General features: G+C 36.9%; 1 protein-coding gene across 1 annotated transcript in view; it reads left to right on the top strand.

The window, feature by feature from the left end:
- HSF5 (heat shock transcription factor 5) overlaps positions 1–20,852 on the top strand; it is a 56,552-nt gene that overhangs the window by 22,328 nt on the left and 13,372 nt on the right. The window lies entirely within an intron of this gene.

The raw sequence follows: 20,852 nt of genomic DNA, 5'->3' as shown, positions 1-20,852 counted from the left end.
TCCAATCTACGATCAAAGATTAAGATTTCTTACCACTGAAGATGTTCAAAGCAATGGCATAGACTTTGAAGGCAATTTAGAAAAGGACAGTAGCAAATATTTACTACACACTCACTTTTATGACATACAGCAAACTTGATGAAACTGGTATTATCGTCTTAAAGATCGGGAAACTCAGTCTTGGAGAGGATAAGTAACTTGTTCAAGATCACATTAATTTAGCTAATATTCTACTCACAGTCCTTCTGTTGACTGTGTCCTTTGATGCACCAAAGTTTTAAGTTTTATGTAGTCCCATTTGTCTACTTTTCCTTTTGTTGCCTGTGCTTTTGGTGTCGTATCCAAGAAAGCATTGCCAAGTCCAGTGTCATGAAGTTTTTCCACTATGTTTTCTTCCAGGAGTTTTATAGTTTTAGGTCTTTAGTCCATTTTGAGTTAATATTTGTAGACAGTGTAAGATAAGGGTCCAACTTTATTCTTTTGCATGTGGACATCCAGTTTTCCGAGCACCATTTGTTGAAGAGACCTTTCGCCATTGAATGGCCTTGGCATCCTTGTTGAAAGTCATCTGACCATATATGTGAGGGTTTATTTCTGGTCTCTATTCCAGTCCACTGGTCTATTTTTCTGTCGTTATGCCAGTACCATATGATCTCTGTTTAACCAATCAATTCTGCCATTGTAGCACAAAAGCAGTCATAGATAATACATAAATGAATGGTTGTGGCTATGCTCCAGTAAAACTATTTACAAAAACAGTTGCTGGGCCCAATTTGACCCAAAGGTCATAATTTGCCAACCCCTGAGTTAGACTAACAGTTTATTTCTGAAAAGCAACAGTGGAAGCCAGAAAGGTGTAGGATCATATTTTTAACATATTAAAAGAAATCTGCAGTCTTGGAAATCTCTACCCAGCCAAAAGATCCTTCAATAATGATGGCAAAAATGAAGACATTTTCAGATAAACACCAAATAGAGAGCATGTGCCACAGCAGATAAACAGTAAAGGAAATTCTACAGGGTGGTCTTCAGGCAGCAGGAAACAAGGAGACATACTGTAGCTTCTAGGGTAATCACCAAAATTGGTATAGAAATAATCCAAAAAAAGGCAGGAAAGGAGGAAGCAAGGAATTAAAAATAAGGAAGACAAAGAGAAAACAAAAAATGGTTGACCCAAATTTAGCCAATACAACTATTATATGTAAATGGTCTTAAAATCTCAAAGACAGAGATTGCTAGAGTAGATAAAAGGGCAAACTCCTACTATAGGCTGGCTATGGGAGACATGTAGGTTGAAAGTAAGTAGATAGAAAAAGATACAACATGCAAACAGGAAGAATGAGAAGGCTGGTATGGTTATTTTTAAATATCAGAAAAAATAGACTTTAAGACAAAGAGTGTTATAAAGAGGGCCACTTCATAATGATGAACAATTCATCAGGGAGGTGTACCAACTGTAAATGTGTTTTTTGTAGTAATAGAGCTTCAAAATACATGAAGCAAAAACTGACAAAAATTAAAGGGGGAAACACAATTCCTCAATGTACTAGGATATTTTAACACTTCTGTCTAAGCAATTGATAGAATAACTAGACAAAATATCAGTAAAGACATAGAAGATCTGAACAACATAAACACCTTGATCTAATTGGCATTTATAGTACACTGAGCATCCAACAACTGCAGAATATACATTGTTCTCAAGTGCATATAGTACATTTACCAGGATAGGTCATTCATTGGGCCATAAGACAAGTCCTAATACATTTAAAAGAACTGAAGTCATACAAAGTGTACTCTCTGAATATAACAGGATTAAATTAGAAATCAGTAACAGAGTAATTAGGAGAACCTCAAATATCTGGAAATAAAGTGACATACTTCTAAATAATTTGTGAATCAAAGACAAAATCACAAGGAAAATTAGAAAATATTTTGACAATGAAAATACAACATCACACTTTGTGGGATGCAGCTAAAGCAGTGTTAGAATGAAATGTGTAGCTTTAAATGCTAATATTAGAAAAGAAGTAAGATCTAAAATCAATGACCTGAGGTTTTACCATACGAAACTAGAAAAAGAAGAGGAAAGTAAACCCAAAGTAAATATAAAAATAAAAATAGAAATCAGTGATACGGAAAACAGACAATTGAGAAGACTAACAAATATAAAACTGGCTTTTTGAAAAGATCAACAAAATTGACAAACTCCTAGCTACACTGATCAGGAAAAAGAGAACACAAATCATAACTACCAAGAATGAAAAGAGATTAACACCTCAGAATCTGTGAATAGTAAAAGGGTAGTAAGAGAATACTATGAACAGTCTTATGTTAATGAACACAACCATGTAAATGGAATAGCCACAGTGCTTAAAAAATACACCTTGTCAAAATTCACACAAGAAGAGCCAATGAATAGCCCTATATAGATTAAAGAAGTGGGTTATCAAACATTTTCCTCAAAAGAAGAAAGAAAACTACAGACTAATAATCCTCATGAATATAGATGCAAAAATAATTAACAAAATGTAAGTACATTGAATGCAACAATATGTAAAAAGGATGATAGACGAACCAAGTAGAGTTTGTCTCAAGAATGCAAGCCTTGATTGAATTTCAAATGCTAATATTATTCACCATATTAACAGAGTAAAGGAGAAAAAACTCTATGATGATTTCCATAGATTGAAGGAGAGCACTTGACAAACTTCAGCACTTATTCGTAATAAAAACTCTCAGCAAAGTAAGAATAGTAGAACATTTCTCAAACTGATAAAGAGTATCTATAAAATATGTATAGTGAGGATCATGATTAATAGTGAAAAACTAAACTGTTTACTCCAGAGATTGGGAGCAAGGCAAGGATGCCCACTTTACCACTTGTATTCAGTATTGTACTGGTGGACCTAGCCATTGCAATAGGCAAGAAAAAGAAGTAAAAGGCGTAAAGATTGGAAAGCACACAATTGGAAAATGACATTTAAAAAAAAGTCAAACATTTATGGTAGGCCCCAAATCATAAGATACCTAGGAATAAGTTGAACAAAAGATGTCTAAGGCCTGTACACTGAAAACTACAAATTTTGCTGAAAGAAATTAAAGAAGACAAATAAATGGAAAGATGTGCCATGTTCATGGATAAGAATACCCAATATTGTTACAGTGACAGTTCTCCCCAAGTTGATGTATAAATTCAATGCAATCCTAATCAAAATTCTAGTAGACTTTTTTTTTCTTTAATGACAAGCTGATTCTAAAATTTAAAAGAAAATGCAAAGGACAGAGATTAACCAAAGCAATTTTTAAAAATAAAAAATTGGAGGAGACTTTACCAGATTTCAAGACTTACCATAAAGCTAAAATAATCAAAATAGTTTGGTATTGGTGAAAAGAGGGACCTATAGATGAATGAAACAAAATAGAGAGTCCAGAAATAGATCCGCACATATGTGGTCAATTGATTTTCAACAGGTGCAATGGGGAAAGGAAAGTGTTTTCAACAAAAATTAACATTGAGCAATACCTCGGCCCGAAGGAGCAAGATGGCGGAGTAGAAGGACATGCGCTCACTCCCCCTTGCAAGAGCACTAGAATCACAACTAACTGCTGAACAGTCATCGACAGGAAGATGCTGGAACTCACCAAAAAAGATACCCCACATCCAAAGACAAAGGAGAAGCCACAGTGAGACGGTAGGAGGGGCGCAATCACAATGAAATCAAATCCCATAACTGCTAGGTGGGTGACTCACAGACTGGAGAACACTTATACCACAGAAGTCCACCCACTGGAGTGAAGGTTCTGAGCCCCACCTCAGGCTTCCCAACCTGGGGGTCTGGCAACGGGAGGAGGAATTTCTAGAGAATCAGACTTTGAAGGCTAGAGGGATTTGATTGCAGGACTTTGACAGGACTGGGGGAAACAGAGACTCCATTCTTGGACGGCACACACAAAGTAGTATGTGCATCAGGACCCAGGGGAAGGAGCAGTGACCGCCATAGGAGACTGAACCAGACCTACCTGCTAGTGTTGGAGGGTCTCCTGCAGAGGCAGGGGGTGGCTGTGGCTCAACGTGAGGACAAGGACACTGACAGCAGAAGTTCTGGGAAGTACTCCTTGGCATGAGCCCTACCGGAGTCCGCCATTAGCCCCACCAAAGAGCCAGGTAGGCTCCAGTGTTGGGTCGCCTCAGGCCAAACAACCAACAGGGAGGGAACCCAGCCCCACCCATCAGCAGACAAGCAGATTAAAGTTTTACTGAGCTCTGCCCACCACCAGTCCCTCCCATCAGGAAACTTCCACAAGCCTCTTAGATAGCCTCATCCACCAGAGGGCAGACAGCACAAGCAAGAAGAACTACAGTCCTGCAGGCTGTGGAACAAAAACCACATTCACAGAAAGATAGACAAGATGAAAAGACAGAGGCCTATGTGCCAGATGAAGGAACAAGATAAAACCCCAGAAGAACAACTAAATGAAGTGGAGATAGGCAACCTTCCAGAAAAAGAATTCAGAATAATGATAGTGAAGATGATCCAGGACCTCGGAAGAAGAATGGAGGTAAAGATCGAGACGATGCAAGAAATGTTTAACAAAGACCTAGAAGAATTAAAGAACAAACAAATGGAGATGAACAATACAATAACTGAAATGAAAAATACAATAGAAGGAATCAATAGCAGAATAACTGAGGCAGAAGAACAGATAAGTGACCTGGGAGACAGAATGGTGGAATTCACTGCCACAGAACAGAATAAAGAAAAAAGAATGAAAAGAAATGATGATCTTTTGACAAAATTCAACACCCATTTTTGATAAAAACTCTCCAGAAAGTGGGCACAGAGGGAACCTACCTCAACATAATAAAGGCCATATACGACAAACCCACAGCAAACATCATTCTCAATGGTGAAAAACTGAAAGCATTTCCTCTAAGTTCAGGAACAAGACAAGGATGTCCACTCTCGCCCCTATTATTCAACATAGTTTTGGAAGTCCTAGCCATGGCAATCAGAGAAGAAAAAGAAATAAAAGGAATACAAATTGGAAAAGAAGAAGTAAAACTGTCACTGTTTGCAGATGACATGATACTATACATAGAGAATCCTAACAATGCCACCAGAAAACTACTAGAGCTAATCAGTGAATTTGGTGAAGTTGCAAGATACAAAATTAATGCACAGAAATCTCTTGCATTCGTATACACTAATGATGAAAAATCTGAAAGAGAAATTAAGGAAACACTCCCATTTACCATTGCAACAAAATGAATAAAGTACCTAGGAATAAACCTACCTAGGGAGATAAAAGACCTGTATGCAGAAAACTATAAGACCCTGCTGAAAGCAATTAAAGATGATACAAACAGATGGAGAGATATACCATGTTCTTGGATTGGAAGAATCAACATTGTGAAAATGACTATATTACCCAAAGCAATCTACAGATCCAATGCAATCCCTATCAAACTACCAATGACATTTTTACAGAACTAGAACAAAAAATCTTAAAATTTGTATGGAGACACAAAAGACCTGAAATAGCCAAAGCAGTCTTGAGGGAAAAAAACGGAGCTGGAGGAATCAGACTCCCTGACATCAGACTATACTACAGAGCTACAGTAATCAAGACAATATGGTACTGGCACAAAAACAGAAATATAGATCAATGGAACAGGATAGAAAACCCAGAGATAAACCCACATACCTGTGGTCAACTAATCTATGACAAAAGAGTCAAGAATATACAATGGAGAAAAGACAGTCTCTTCAATAAGTGGTGCTGGGAAAACTGAACAGCTACATGTAAAAGAATGAAATTAGAACACTCCCTAACACCATACACAAAAATAAACTCAAAATGGATTAGAGACCTAAATGTAAGACCGGACACTATAAAACTCTTAGAGGAAAACATAGGAAGAACACTCTCTGACATAAATCCCAGCAAGATCTTTTTTTGATCCACCTCCTAGAGTAATGGATATAAAAACAAAAATAAACAAATGGGACCTAATGAAACTTAAAAACTTTTGCAAAACAAAGGAAACTACAAACAAGACGAAAAGACAGCCCTCAGAATGGGAGAAAATATTTGCAAACAAATCAGTGGACAAAGGATTAATCTCCAAAATATATAAACAGCTCATGCAGCTCGATATTAAAAAAACAAACAACCCAATCAGAAAATGGGCAGAAGACCTAAATAGACATTTCTCCAAAGAAGACATACAGATGGCCAAGAAGCACATGAAAAGCTGCTCAACATCACTAATTATTAGAGAAATGCAAATCAAAACTACAATGAGTTATCACCTCACACCAGTTAGAATGGGCATCATCAGAAAATCTACAAACAACAAATGCTGGTGAGGGTGTGAAGAAAAGGGAACCCTCTTGCACTGTTGGTGGGAATGTAAATTGATATAGCCACTATGGAGAACAGTATGGAGGTTCCTTAAAAAACTAAAAATAGAATTACCATATGACCCAGCAATCCCACTACTGGGCATATACCCATAGAAAACCATAATTCAAAAAGACGCATGCACCCCAATGTTCATTGCAGCACTATTTACAATAGCCAGGTCATGGAAGCAACCTAAATGCCCACCCACAGACGAATGGATAAAGAAGATGTGGTAAATATATACAGTGGACTATTACTCAACCATAAAAAGGAACAAAATTGGGTCATTTGCAGAGACGTGGATGGATCTAGAGACTGTCTGTCATACTGAGTGAAGTAAGTCAGAAAGAGAAAAACAAATATCATATATTAACGCGTATATGTGGAACCTAGAAAAATGGTACATGTGAACCGGTTTGCAGGGCAGAAATAGAGACACAGATTTAGAGGACAAACGTATGGACACCAAGGGGGGAAAGGGGGGGTGGGGGATGAACTCGGCGATTGGGATTGACATGTACACACTGATATGTATAAAATGGATAACTAATAAGAACCTGCTGTATAAAAAAATAAATGAAATTCTAAAATTAAAAAAAAAATTGACCCATACCTCGCACCATACATAAAAATTAACTAAAAAAGGAATTAAAAAAAAGAAAAAAAATTAAATGAAATGAATCACAGACCTAAATATAAAACCTAAAACTATAAAACTTTTTGAAAAAAAATAAGAGACAAGCTTTGCTACTTTGGGCAAAGATTTCTTAGAACACAAAAAGTATGATCAATCAAGAAAAAAATGATAAATTGGATTTCATCAAAATTTAAAACTTATGCTCTTTGATAGATATCATTCAGAAAATGAAAAGGCAAGCCAAAGGCTAGGAGAAAATATTGACAGCACATATATCAAAACAAAGACATATCTAGAATATAAAAACTCTTACAGTGCAGTTCAAAAGTGGGGTACAATATGAACAGACATTTCACAAAAGATACACAAATGGCCAGTAAGCACATGAATAGATGTTTAATCATCAGAGAAGTCAGGTTAAAACTGCAATGAGATATCGGTACACACCAATTAGAATGGCTAAAATTTTTTAAAAAGGAAAAAAAACATGACCATACCAGGTGTTGATAGGGCACTGGAACTCTCATACACTGCTAGTGGGAATTTAAAATAGCATAACCACTTTTGGAAACAGTTTGGCAGTTTCTTAAAAATTAAGTTAAATATATAAAATCAAGTTAAACTTTGCCCATCCTCTTCTCTCAACCTAATGGCACCTATATTGAGATCATCTGAAAAAGAGGGTTTGATTGGGAAGATAACACCCTTAATCTCACCTTTGCCATAGTCTATCAGAGATACTTGAGAAAAGCTTGAGGCCCTCTTTAGAGGTACCTCCTACTACCGTTTCAAGTTGGGATAGTAAAGTACTTCGATGCACACCCCAAATTACTGAAAGCTAGTCAGTTGGTTTTCAACCACAGACAGAGGAATATTCCCTTCCGTCTCTGCTTGCACACTGGCTACCTCTAGCCTGAGTTCATCTCTTATTTTAGGGCTTTGCTGAATGTGTCAAGAAAACAGCCAACACATTGTGAATTTTGTCAGCCTTTCCTCGTATGGTTACATGCTCTCTTGGCATGTGGTCTGCTTTCCAGGGTATCACAGGCAATGATTTTACCAAATGTTTTGACATAGATTTCAAAGATCGCCAATGTTCTAGCCTGATGTGTCTTAACCACCTGTTGTCTGACTGCTAAGCCAGTACAACATACTTTAATTTGAATTACAGCAGCACCTCACTTATAGATTGCAAATTCCATATTAGTCCACATATAAGTTAGGCTACTGTAAAAAACAAAATAAAAAAACCAGTGTCTTAAACAATTTAGAAGTTTATTTTTTCCTCATGACACAGTCCAGAGCTGATGTGGCAGCTTCGCTTTTCTCTGCTAGCCCTCAGGTGTCACATGGTTAAAGATGGCCCACCACTCTGTCCTCATGTCAGCCAGCAGGGTGCTATAAATATCCCTTCCTTTTATGAGCATGATCATTGCTTATGCTCACATCAGTTTGACTAGAACTTAGTCACAGGAACAGGCTGCAGGGGAACTGGGCAATGTGGTCTGTAGCTGTGTCCATTTGCCTGTGTAAGCAATACAATGATTTAAAAGAAGAATAAATATTAGGAGACAACTAGCAGTCTCTGTTACATGGACTAAGAGAAAATATTTACAGCACAAAATATAAAGCATTGTATTCATAATACATAAAAGCTTCTACAAATCATTAAGAAATAAAGCAATCCAATAAAAAGAAATAAAATAATGTGTAGTTCAACTGAAGAAATACACATGACCAATAAGTGTATAGAAAGATGTTGAACCACTCAGATAAATCAGTAATCAGAGAAATGCAAGTTATAAATCAACCAAAAAAAATTTTTTTTGGCCAATCTGACAAAACTTTAAATTATTGGTAATATCCAGGTTGTTAAAGGCGTAGCGAAAAAGGAACCTTCTATACACTGTAATTGGAATGTAAATTTGTAGAGCCATTTGGAGGGCAATTTGGCATGATCTGTAAATAACTAAAATGCTTCTGTGCTTTGACTCAGAAATCCCATTCCCAGGGATCTCTCCTACAGAGTTCAGTGTAGTGTGTTATTTATAATAGCAAACATTTGGAAAAAAGCATAAACGCCTGACAGTGGAGTATTAGACAAACTATGATAAATTCATGTAATGAAACACTGTGCAACCATTTAACAAAGTAGCTTGATATGTTGTTACTTGGAAAGATAGAAAGTGTTCGTAATATGTTAAGTGAATGAAGCAAGTTGCAGCATACTGTGTCTAGTACAACCCCCTTTCTAGAACAAAAAATATATATATACTGTAAAATTATAGAAAAAGTCCGGAAGTAAATAAAACTGATACATATAACAGTGGTCACCTCCGGGAAAGTAGAATTGGAGGTGTAGAGAGGTGTTTTTTTTACTTGTAAATTTGTGTATGAGTGTACACAATGGTGGGATTATGGGGAAATCTCCCTTTTTGTATTTTTCTAGATTTTTAAAATTGAAAAAAATTTTAAAATAGTTTAAATACTGTAAAGAGTTTCCATAGTATGAATATAAAAGCCTCAAAATAATAGGAATGAGCAATTTAATGTTTTGAAAAAAAATTTATATCCCAGATACTAACCTACTTTTGAGATTTAGATATGATTGACTCAAGCTAACCTTATCTCACACCAAAAATGCTTTTCTAAGATTTCTGAGAATTTCTAGGGCTTACAGTGGCTTTTATTTTGGAGTTTCTGCTTTTGCTTAATTCTAGATTCATCCATTTCTCACCTCCTGTAGGTGTTCTGTCTGCTCCTTGCCAGACCAGATGCAGAGCTCAGCCCCCTTACTTTGATTTCTCCCCTCCCCTGAGCATTTACATTAGGTATTTGTATGTGTAGCACACTTTTCTGAAGATTTGGTGAGGTAGAAAGTGTTTGCATTTAAAATATTGCAAATAATTTAAAATGGAATGTTAGCCATTGTTCTTTTTAAAAGGCCTTCAGTCAGTTTACCGCTTTCTCACCTTTCCTTGTCAGTAGTCAGTGTGGCCTCCTGTCATGTTGTCCTCTTTCCTTGTACTAGAACCATACCTTCTCTTCTCTGATATCTTTTTTTTTTTTTTTCATGTTCTTTAACCAGGCCCTGTATTTTGTGTCTTAGGCAGAGAAGGTTAGGAATCTCTTCTGTTTCCTAATGAGGCCTTGGGACCTCATCTTGCCCAACCAAAACAACCTGTCAAGATATATTCCTCAACAGACAGTTACCTCCCCAAGAGGAACTCTGGTGCCTGCTGTTAAAATAATTTCCTCTCTTATGGTTGTAAGTGTAACTGATAAAGTAGTTAGCACATTAATTATCTTTTTTAACTCTCCTTTTTTTTTTTTTTTTTTGCTAATTAAGCCTAATCCTTTGGTCAGTGGTGTTGACAGGTGAGTCTTAATTGACCTTGGCTTCCTGCTGTGAAACAGAGGAGTTGTGAAATGTTGGCATTATTATGACATCAAATCACATTTTCATTTTATTAGGGGCAGGGAGCAAATAACTTATGCTTAAACTAGAACCTGTTTGCTAAAAAGTTAGCTTTTGTAATGAAAGTGTAAGGAGAAGTACAATTCATGAAGTTGCAAATTATTCTTCCTTGATAGAACTTAGCCTAACAAACAGTTGGTCTATGAAAACATGGCTACACATAAGGTCCTGTGGCATTAAAAGATTTTAATCAAAATTTATATTTTATAAATATAAATATATATAAAATATATACTGGTTATATTTTAACCAGTATAAAATTTATATACTATCTATTAGAGGCTGTACAGCACAGTCAATAGGAAGAAAGCTTCTGGTATTAGAAAAAACTAAATTAAAATCTGGATTCTGCTATTTACTTAACTTCACTGAGCCTCAGTTTCTTCATCTGTAAAATGAAGATAATAATAAAACATATGTTTATATAAAACATGTAACTGGCTTAGTATGGTGCCTGGCACATAGTAAGTACATGGTAGCAACAGAATTTTAGCAAAATTATTATTTTCATAATACGTACTATTTTGATGTTTATTACTGTCAAATGCTTTTCAAATGACTGGTCTCACTTTAAATTCATGTGGGCTCTTAGTGTTGCTAGCAGTTCTATAATATTTCCCTAGTCAGTACACTCCCCATTTTCCAAAGCCACTTTATCATATCTTCTCTCTGCTCCAACTTCCAACACAACTCCTCTCTTTTCATTCTCAGCTATGACCTTGTTTCTTACTGAGAAAATAGAAGCAGCTAGAAGAGAACTTTCATATCTTTCCACCAACAAATTTATCAGTCTACCGCTTGTGTAACTCTACACTCTGCCTTTCTTCCTATTATAATGGAAGAAAGCCAGTCCTCCCATATGTGTACACAGTCCCCTTTTGTGTGCTCACAGACTTAGCCCTGAACAGTTATCCCCCCTTACTCTTCAATAATTACATCTGACCTTTTATGTTAGATAATTCCCATCAGCATACAAACATGCCATCATAGGTTCTACGTTAAAAGAAATTCCTCTCACCTTCCCTTCATTCATATTTTCATCCAGCTACTCCTCCTTTTTTCTCTCCCTCTTAGAGAAAAGCTCTTTGAAAGCCTATCCTTATCTCAACCAGGTTTTCCAATCAGGTTTTCATTCTGGCTACTCAGCTGAAACTGCTCTTGTCAAGGTTTCCAATTACCGCCATGTTGCCAAATCCAGTGGTCCATTCTCAGTCCCACTTGACTGTACCTCAGCAGCATTTGAACAGACTACCTCAACCTTCCTGAAATACTTTCTTCACTTGGCTTCTGGAACATCACCCTTTCCTGGTTTTCCTTCAACCTCACTGGCCACTCCGTAGTTTCTTTTACTGAATCTTCTTTATCTTCCCTGACTTCTAAATATTGATGAGTCCCAGAGCGCAATTCTTGGACCCCTTTCCTTCTCTCTCTATTCAATTCCTAGGTTATATCAACAAGTCTCATTGCTTCATAGTGATGACTCCTAAATTTATATCTAAGCCTCTGTCTTCTCTGAACTCCAGATGTGCATACTTTTTTTCCCTTGCCACTTCTTTGTTTGGATGTCCAGTAGTGTCCCAAATACATTATAATGCCACCCTTTCCCCAGTTTTACTTATTTCAGGAAATAATACTTCTAGTCACCTCTAGTCAACCAAAAGTCTTAGAATCTTCCTTGACTCTCTTCTCTCACATCCCACATCCAACCCATCAGCAAATTCTGTCAGCTCTATCTCAGTGTAGATCCAGAATCTGACCATTTCTTATCACCTTTACATGCTATCACCATGGTCCAAGCCACTACATCTCTTGCCTAGATCTTTCTGCTTCCACTGTGTGCCCCTACAGTTTTTTCTCCACACAGCAATCAGAGTGATACTTTAAAATTATTTCCCTGTTTAAATTTTTCCAGTGGTTTTCCATCACATTTAGAATAAAATCTAAAAATCCTTACTATGATTTGGCTCCTGGCAACCGCTCTGACTTTATCTCCTACCACCTTCTATCTCTTTCATCTATTCCAGCCATAGCAGCGTCTTCACTATTGTTTGAATGCACCAAGCATGGTCCTGCCTTCACACTTGCTGTTCCTTCTGCCCGAAATGTTCTTCACCCAGGTATTCACATGGCTTGCTCCTTCATTTCATTCAGTTCTCTACTCAAATGCCAGCTCATTATAGGAACCTTCCTGATCCTACTGTCTGTAATAGCACCCTATTCTCCATGTCCTGCCCTCCTTCAGTCCCTATTCTTTTTTCCTTGGTTTTCTTCTATAATGTTCATCACTACTTGACATTTTATATTTATTATTTTTCTCCCCCTCTACAAGGTTAGATCCATGAGGGCAAGGATTTTGTTTTGTTCATTGCTGTATCTCCAGCACCTGGAGTATTACCTGTGGCACTCAATGTTTATACACTGTTATGTTACTAATATACTTTTTTAAAAAGATCCTTGGAAAAAAGCAATTTTAAAAAAAATTGTAGTAAAATACACATAACATAAAGTTTACCATCTTAACCATTTTTAAGTGTATAGTTCAGTGGCATTAAGTACATCAACATTGTTCTGCTACCATCACCACCATCCATCTCCAGAACTCTTTTCATCTTGCAAAACTGAAACTCTGTACTCACTAAACAATTCCTATTCCTCTCCTCCCCCCAGACCCTGGAAAACCTATTTTACTTTCTGTCTCAATGAACAATCTTTAATTAGCCAGTGAAAGATAAGTTTTGAACATCTGGGGAGTCAAATTCAACCCATAGGCTGCTTTTAATGAGTGCTTATTAACAACTACTCTGGGGTTGCTACAGTGCTAGGTACACTAGGGATACAAAAGTAGTGTCCTGTACAGTTCTATTCTGCTGGAACTAAGAATTGCATATGTCTTACTAAAGATAACCATCCTATGTCTCGTTACTATGCTCTGACATTGAAAACTGAGATATGTTTGGTTATGAGTTTTATTTTCTTATGGCCATTTTCTACTTTCCCCTTCTTTTTGTCCCATCATTTCAAACTGATAGGAAAGTATACATTTTTAGGGGAAATTCACATAACAGAAAATTAACCACTTTAAAGTGAAAAGTTCCATGGCATTTAGGACATTCACAATGTTCATGCAACCTCTATCTAGTTCCAAAACATTTGCATCACTCCAAGAGAAAACCCCATATTCATTAAGCAGTTGCTGTTCGTTCTGTCCTCCCCCAAGCCCTTGGCAACCACCAATCTGTGTTCCGTCTCTATGGATTTACCTATTCTGGATATTTTGTATAAATGAAATCATGCAATGTGTGACCTTTTATGTCTGGTTTATTTCACTTGGCATGATGTTTTCAAAGTTCATCCACAAGGTAACATGTTTATCAGAACTTCATTCCTTCTTATGGCTAAATAGTATTACGTTGTATGTATATATGACAATTTTTTATCCACTCATCTGCTGATGGGCATTTGGGCTGTTTCTACCTTTTGGCTATGGTGAATAGTGCTGCTATAAACATTGTACATGTATTTGAGTATCTGATATCAATTCTTTTGGGGATATACCTAGGAGTGGAATTGCTGGATCATTTGGTAATTCTATGTTTAACTACTGAGGAACTGCCAAGCTATTTTCCATAATGGCTGAACCGTTTTACATTCCCACCAGCAATGTACAAGACTCCCCATTTCTCCACATCCTCCCTAGCACTTGTTATTTTCCGCTTTTTATTATTACTATAGTCATCCTAAGTAGGTGTGAAGTGGTATCTATCTTATTGTGGGTTTGATTGCATTTCCCTCATGACTAATGATGTTAAGCATCTTTTCATGTGCTTGTTGGACATTTGTAGATCTTCTTTGGAGAAAAGATAATTTTTTGGACAACTGTATAATAATATTCGATTTGATGAAATATTCTCCTATTTTGGTTAAGTTTCTCTTGGTTAAAGCTGTGGTGTGTGCTATTAGAGCAGGAGTTGGTAAACTATGGCCTATGGGCCAAATCTAACTCACTGGTTGTTTTTATATGGCCTGCAAGCTAAGCATGTAGCTAAGCTAAGTAAATTTTTTTACATTTTAAATGGTTGGGGGGGATCAAAAGAAGAAGATTTCATGACACATGAAAATGATTCAAATTTCAGTGTCCATAAATAAAGTTGAATTGGAACACACGACCATACCATACATTTACGTATTATCTGTGGTTTCATACTGCATCAGCAGAGTTGAGTAGTTGCAATAGAGGTCATGTGGCCCATAAAGCCTAAAGTATTTGCTATCTGGCTCCTTACAGAAAAAGTTTGCCTACTCTGTGTCTTACTTCATTCTGCTGCTATGACAAAAATACCATAGACTAGGTGGCTTATAAATAACAGAATTTTTTTTCTCACAGTTCTTGAGGCTGGGAAATCCAGGATCAAGGTGGCAACAGATTCAGTGTCTGGTGAGAGCCTGTTTCCTGGCTCATAGACTGCCGTCTTCTTGCTGTGTCCTCACATGGCAGAAGGGACAGAGGAGCTCTCTGGGGTCTCTATTATAAGGACACTAATCTCATTCATAAGAGCTCCACCCTCAGGACCTAAATCACCTCCCCAGAGTCCCACTTTCTAACACCATCACATTGGGGGTTCGGTTTTAATACATGAATTTTGAGGAGATATAAACATTCAGTCTGTTGCACCCTGTATTAGAAAGTACTCATTCTTAGCTTCTAATTTTTCACAGTCCTGATCATTGATGGCCAGAGAAGCCATTAAGAGTCAGGAGGGGTCCCTGGTTTGTTCCCGGGTTTCAGCACTGAAAAAAAAAAAAAAAAAAAAAGAGTCAGTGGATACTTGTGGGAGGACTCAAAATGAACTAGTATTCAGTTTAGTTTTTGTAGATGACTAAATATTTTTTATTTTGATGTATACTAAATCCAAGTTTAAAGTATTAAAGATAGGAACTAAATGTAAAATTTCTAAAGTATCACTTAAATTTCAACTGTCACTATCATTAGGAGTACCTCCCCTCAATAAAGTTCCAACTCTCACATTATTTATGGTAAAAATAAGAGAATTTCTTGAAATCACCTCTAAAGACTCCTTTGGCCCCAAATTCTGAAGTACTATGATTCTACCGTTAACTGTTGGAATGTCATTATGTTGCTCAATATCCCATTGAACAGGGGTTTCCTGTATCCCAGAACTTATCAGTGCCCTTCTGTAACTGAATTATTTTGAAAATTTGTCTTCCCTAGGGCATCTTCTTACACTTTAAGCTTTCTTTGAATTTTTTTTCAAGTAGGAGACTTCAAGTTGGTTAGGTATCCAGATTGTACTGATTTTAATAGATGTGCGTTTTGTTAGAAGGAGGTTGTTAATCAGTCATTGCCATGCTATGTGTAGGCCTTTTGAACACGTGTTGATTTAAGAAAATACCTTTTGGATAAAAAAAACATCAAAAGGTGCAGAAAATTAGACTCAATAATGCTGCTCCAATTTCTACAATGATATTACCCTAAACCGAGATAGGGTAATATCAGCCAGATATTAATCACCCTAATAACACCCAGATATCAGTCTTATTGTGCAAGCTACACTCTCTTATGTTCTGATAGGTTACTTTATAGTTAAGGGAAACTGAATGTTTAAGAGCAAAGTTCAATCCATTCCTGAAGAAAGGACTTCTCATTTTGTAGCTATTGGATTATGGATGAGATTTCATTAAGGCAATAGCCTCCAAATCCTAGAGAGTGCTCTTAGTAGGAGTTAACATTCCCAAGGAATTTCCTGGCCATCCAGTGGTTAGGTCTCCGAGCTCTCATTGCCAAGGGCCTGGGTTCGATCCGTGGGCGGGGAACTAAAATCCCACAAGCTGGAACAAGATAGAAAGCCCAGAGATAAACCCACGCACCTGTGGTCAACTAATCTATGACAAAGGAGGCAAAGATATACAATGGAGAAAAGACAGTCTCTTCAATAAGTGGTGCTGGGAAAACTGGACAGCTACATGTAAAAGAATGAAATTAGGACACTCCCTAACACCATACACAAAAATAAACTCAAAATGGATTCGAGACCTAAATGTAAGACCAGACACTATAAAACTCTTAGAGGAAAACATAGGAAGAACACTCTTTGACATAAATCACAGCAAGATCTTTTTTGATCCACCTCCTAGAGTAATGGAAATAAAAACAAAAATAAGCAAATGGGACCTAATGAAACTTCAAAGCTTTTGCACAGCAAAGGAAACCATAAACAAGACAAAAAGACAACCCTCAGAATGGGAGAAAATATTTGCAAACGAATCAACGGACAAAGGATTAATCTCCAAAATATATAAACAGCTCATGCAGCTCAATATTAAAGAAACAAACACCCCAATCCAAAAATGGGCAGAAGACCTAAATAGACATTTCTCCAAAGAAGACATACAGATGACCAAGAAGCACATGAAAAGATGCTCAACATCACTAATTATTAGAGAAATGCAAATCAAAACTACAATGAGGTATCACCTCACACCAGTTAGAATGGGCATCATCAGAAAATCTACAAACAACAAATGCTGGAGAGGGTGTGGAGAAAAGGGAACGCTCTTGCACTGTTGGTGGGAATGTAAATTGATATAGCCACTATGGAGAACATTATGGAGGTTCCTTAAAGAACTAAAAATAGAATTACCTTATGACCCAGCAATCTCACTACTGGGCATATACCCATAGAAAACCGTAATTCAAAAAGACGCATGCACCCCAATGTTCATTGCAGCACTATTTACAATAGCCAGGTCATGGAAGCAACCTAAATGCCCATCAACGGATGAATGGATAAAGAAGATGTGGTACATATATACAATGGAATATTACTCAGCCATAAAAAGGAACGAAATTGAGTCATTTGTTGAGACGTGGAGGGATCTAGAGACTGTCATACAGAGTGAAGTAAGTCAGAAAGAGAAAAACAAATATCGTATATTAACGCATGTATGTGGAACCTAGAAAAATGGTACAGATGAGCCTGTTTGCAGGGCAGAAGTTGAGACACAGATGTAGAGAACAGACATATGGACACCAAGGGGGTAAAACTGCGGTGGGGTGGGGATGGTGGTGTGCTGAATTAGGCGATTGGGATTGACATGTATACACTGATTTGTATAAAACTGATGAAAAAAAAAAAAATCCCACAAGCTGCGTGGTGCGGCCAAAAAAAAAAAAATCCCAAATGAGTAGATGCAATGCTTCTGTCCCTGTAGGCCTTTCAGCTCTCAAATCAACTCAGCCACTGATTCTCAAACACTTGTCTTCTCTGATGAGTATACAAGGTTCTCTTCTTTTTTTAATTTTTTTTTCTCTCTCTATGTATTTTATTTTATTTTTTTATTGGGGTGTAGTTGTTTTACAATGTTGTGTTAGTTTCTACTGTACAGCAAAGTGGAGTTCCCTGTGCTATACAGCAGGTTCTTATTAGCTATCTATTTTATACATATTAGTGTATCTATGTCAATCCCAATCTCCTAATTCTCCCCCCCTCCACTTCCCCCCCTTGGTGTCCATACATTTGTTCTTTACATCTGTGTCTCTTGTTTCTGCCTAGCAAATCAGTTCATCTGTACCATTTTTCTAGACTCCACATATATGCGTTAATATACAATATTTGTTTTTCTCTTTCTGACTTCACTCTGTATGACAGTCTCTAGATCCCTCCACGTCTCTACAAATGACCCAGTTTCATTCCTTTTTATGGCTGAGCAATATTCCGTTGTGAATATGTATCACATCTGCTTTATCCATTCATCAGTCGATGGACATTTAGGTTGCTTCCATGACCTGGCTATTGTAAATAGTGCTGCAATGAACATTGGGGTGCATGTGTCTTTTTGAGTTATGGTGTTCTCTGGGTATATGCCCAGTAGTGGGATTGCTGGGTCATATGGTAATTCTATTTTTAGGTTTTTAAGGAACCGCCACACTGTTCTCCATAGTGGCTGTATCAATTTACATTCCCACCAACAATGCAAGAGGGTTCCCTTTTCTCCACACCCTCTCCAGCATTTATTGTTTGTAGATTTTCTGATGATGCCCATTCTAACTGGTGTGAGGTGATACCTCATTGTAGTTTTGATTTGCATTTCTCTAATAATTAGTGACGTTGAGCAGCTTTTCATGTGCTTCTTGGCCATCTGTATGTCTTCTTTGGAGAAATGTCTATTTAGGTCTTCTGCCCATTTTCTGATTGGGATGTTTGTTTCTTTAATATTGAGCTGCATGAGCTCTTTATATATTTTGGAGATTAATCCTTTGTCTGTTGCTTCGTTTGCAAATATTTTCTCCCATTCTGAGACTTGTCTTTTTGTTTTGTTTATAGTTTCCTTTGCTGTGCAAAAGCTTTTAAGTTTCATTAGGTCCCATTTGTTTATTTTTGTTTTTATATCCATTACTCTAGGAGGTGGGTCAAAAAAGATCTTGCTGTGATTTATGTCAGAGAGTGTTCTTCCTATGTTTTCCTCTAAGAGTTATATAGTGTTCAGTCTTACCTTTAGGTCTCGAATCCATTTTGAGTTTATTTTTGTGTATGGTGTTAGGGAGTGTTCTAATTTCATTCTTTTACATGTAGCTGTCCAGTTTTCCCAGCACCACTTATTGAAGAGACTGTCTTTTCTCCATTGTATATCCTTGACTCCTTTGTCATAGATTAGTTGACCACAGGTGCGTGGGTTTATCTCTGGGCTTTCTATCCTGTTCCATTGATCTATATTTCTGTTTTTGTGCCAGTACCATATTGTCTTGATTACTGTAGCTTTGTAGTATAGTCTGAAGTCAGGGAGTCTGATTCCTCCAACTCCGTGTTTTTCCCTCAATATTGCTTTGGCTATTTGGGGTCTTTTGTGTCTCTGTACAAATTGTGAAATTTTTTGTTCTAGTTCTGTGAAAAATGCCATTGGTAGTTTGATAGGGATTGCACTGAATCTGTAGATTGCTTTGGGTAGTATAGTCATTTTTACAATGTTGATTCTTCCAATCCAAAAACATGGTATATCTCTCCATCTGTTTGTGTCATCTTTGATTTCTTTCATCAGTGTCTTACAGTTTTCTGAGTACAGGTCTTTTGTCTCCTTAGGTAGGTTTATTCCTAGGTATTTTATTCTTTTTGTTGCAGTGGTGAATGGGACTGTTTCCTTAGTTTCTTCTTCTGATCATTCATTGTTAGTGTATAGGAATGCAAGAGATTTCTGTGCATTAATTTTGTATCTTGCAGCTTTACCAAATTCATTGAATAGCTCTAGTAGTTTTCTGGTAGCATCTTTAGGATTCTCTATGTATGGTATCATGTCATCTGCAAACAGTGACAGTTTTACTTCTTCTTTTCCAATTTGTATTCCTTTTATTTCTTTTTCTTCTCTGATTGCCATGGCTAAGACTTCCAAAACTATGTTGAATAATAGTGGTGAGAGTGGACATCCTTGTCTTTTTCCTAATCTTAGAGGAAATGCTTTCAGTCTTTCATCATTGAGAATGATGTTTGCTGTGGGTTTGTCGTATATGGCCTTTATTATGTTGAGGGAGGTTCCTCTATGCCTACTTTCTGGAGAGTTTTTATCATAAATGGGTGTTGAATTTTGTCAAAAGCTCTTTCTGCATCTATTGAGATGATCATATGGTTTTTATCATTCAATTTGCTAATATGGTGTATCACATTGATTGATTTGCATATACTGTAGAATCCTTACATCCTTGGGATAAATCCCAGTTGATCATGGTGTATGATCCTATTAATGTGTTGTTGGATTCTGTTTGCTAGTATTTTGTTGAGGATTTTGCATCTATATTCATCAGTGATATTGGTCTGTAATTTTCTTTTTTTGTAGTATCTTTGTCTGGTTTTGGTATCAGGGTGATGGTGACCTCATAGAATGAGTTTGGGAGTGTTCCTTCCTCTGCAGTTTTTTGGAAGAGTTTGAGAAGGATGGTTGTTAGCTCTTCTCTAAATGTTTGGTAGAATTCACCTGTGAAGCCATCTGGTCCTGGACTTTTGTTTGTTGGAAGATTTTTAATCACAGTTCCAATTTCATTACTTGTGATTGGTCTGTTCATATTTTCTATTTCTTCCTGGTTCAGTCTTGGAAGGTTATACCTTTCTAAGAATTTGTTCATTTCTTCCAGGTTGTCCATTTTATTGGCATAGAGTTGCTTGTAGTAGTCTCTTATGATGCTTTGTATTTCTGCGGTGTCTGTTGTAACTTCTCCTTTTTCATTTCTAATTTTATTGATTTGAGTCCTCTCCCTCTTTTTCTTGATGAGTCTGGCTAATGGTTTATCAATTTTGTTTATCTTCTCAAAGAACCAGCTTT

This window comes from Balaenoptera borealis, assembly GCF_965194805.1.
Source record: "Balaenoptera borealis genome assembly, chromosome: 20".
Classification (NCBI taxonomy): Eukaryota; Metazoa; Chordata; class Mammalia; order Artiodactyla; family Balaenopteridae; genus Balaenoptera; species Balaenoptera borealis.
Note: the sequence above shows the minus strand (reverse complement) of the source record. Positions and strands in the feature narration are given on the sequence as shown.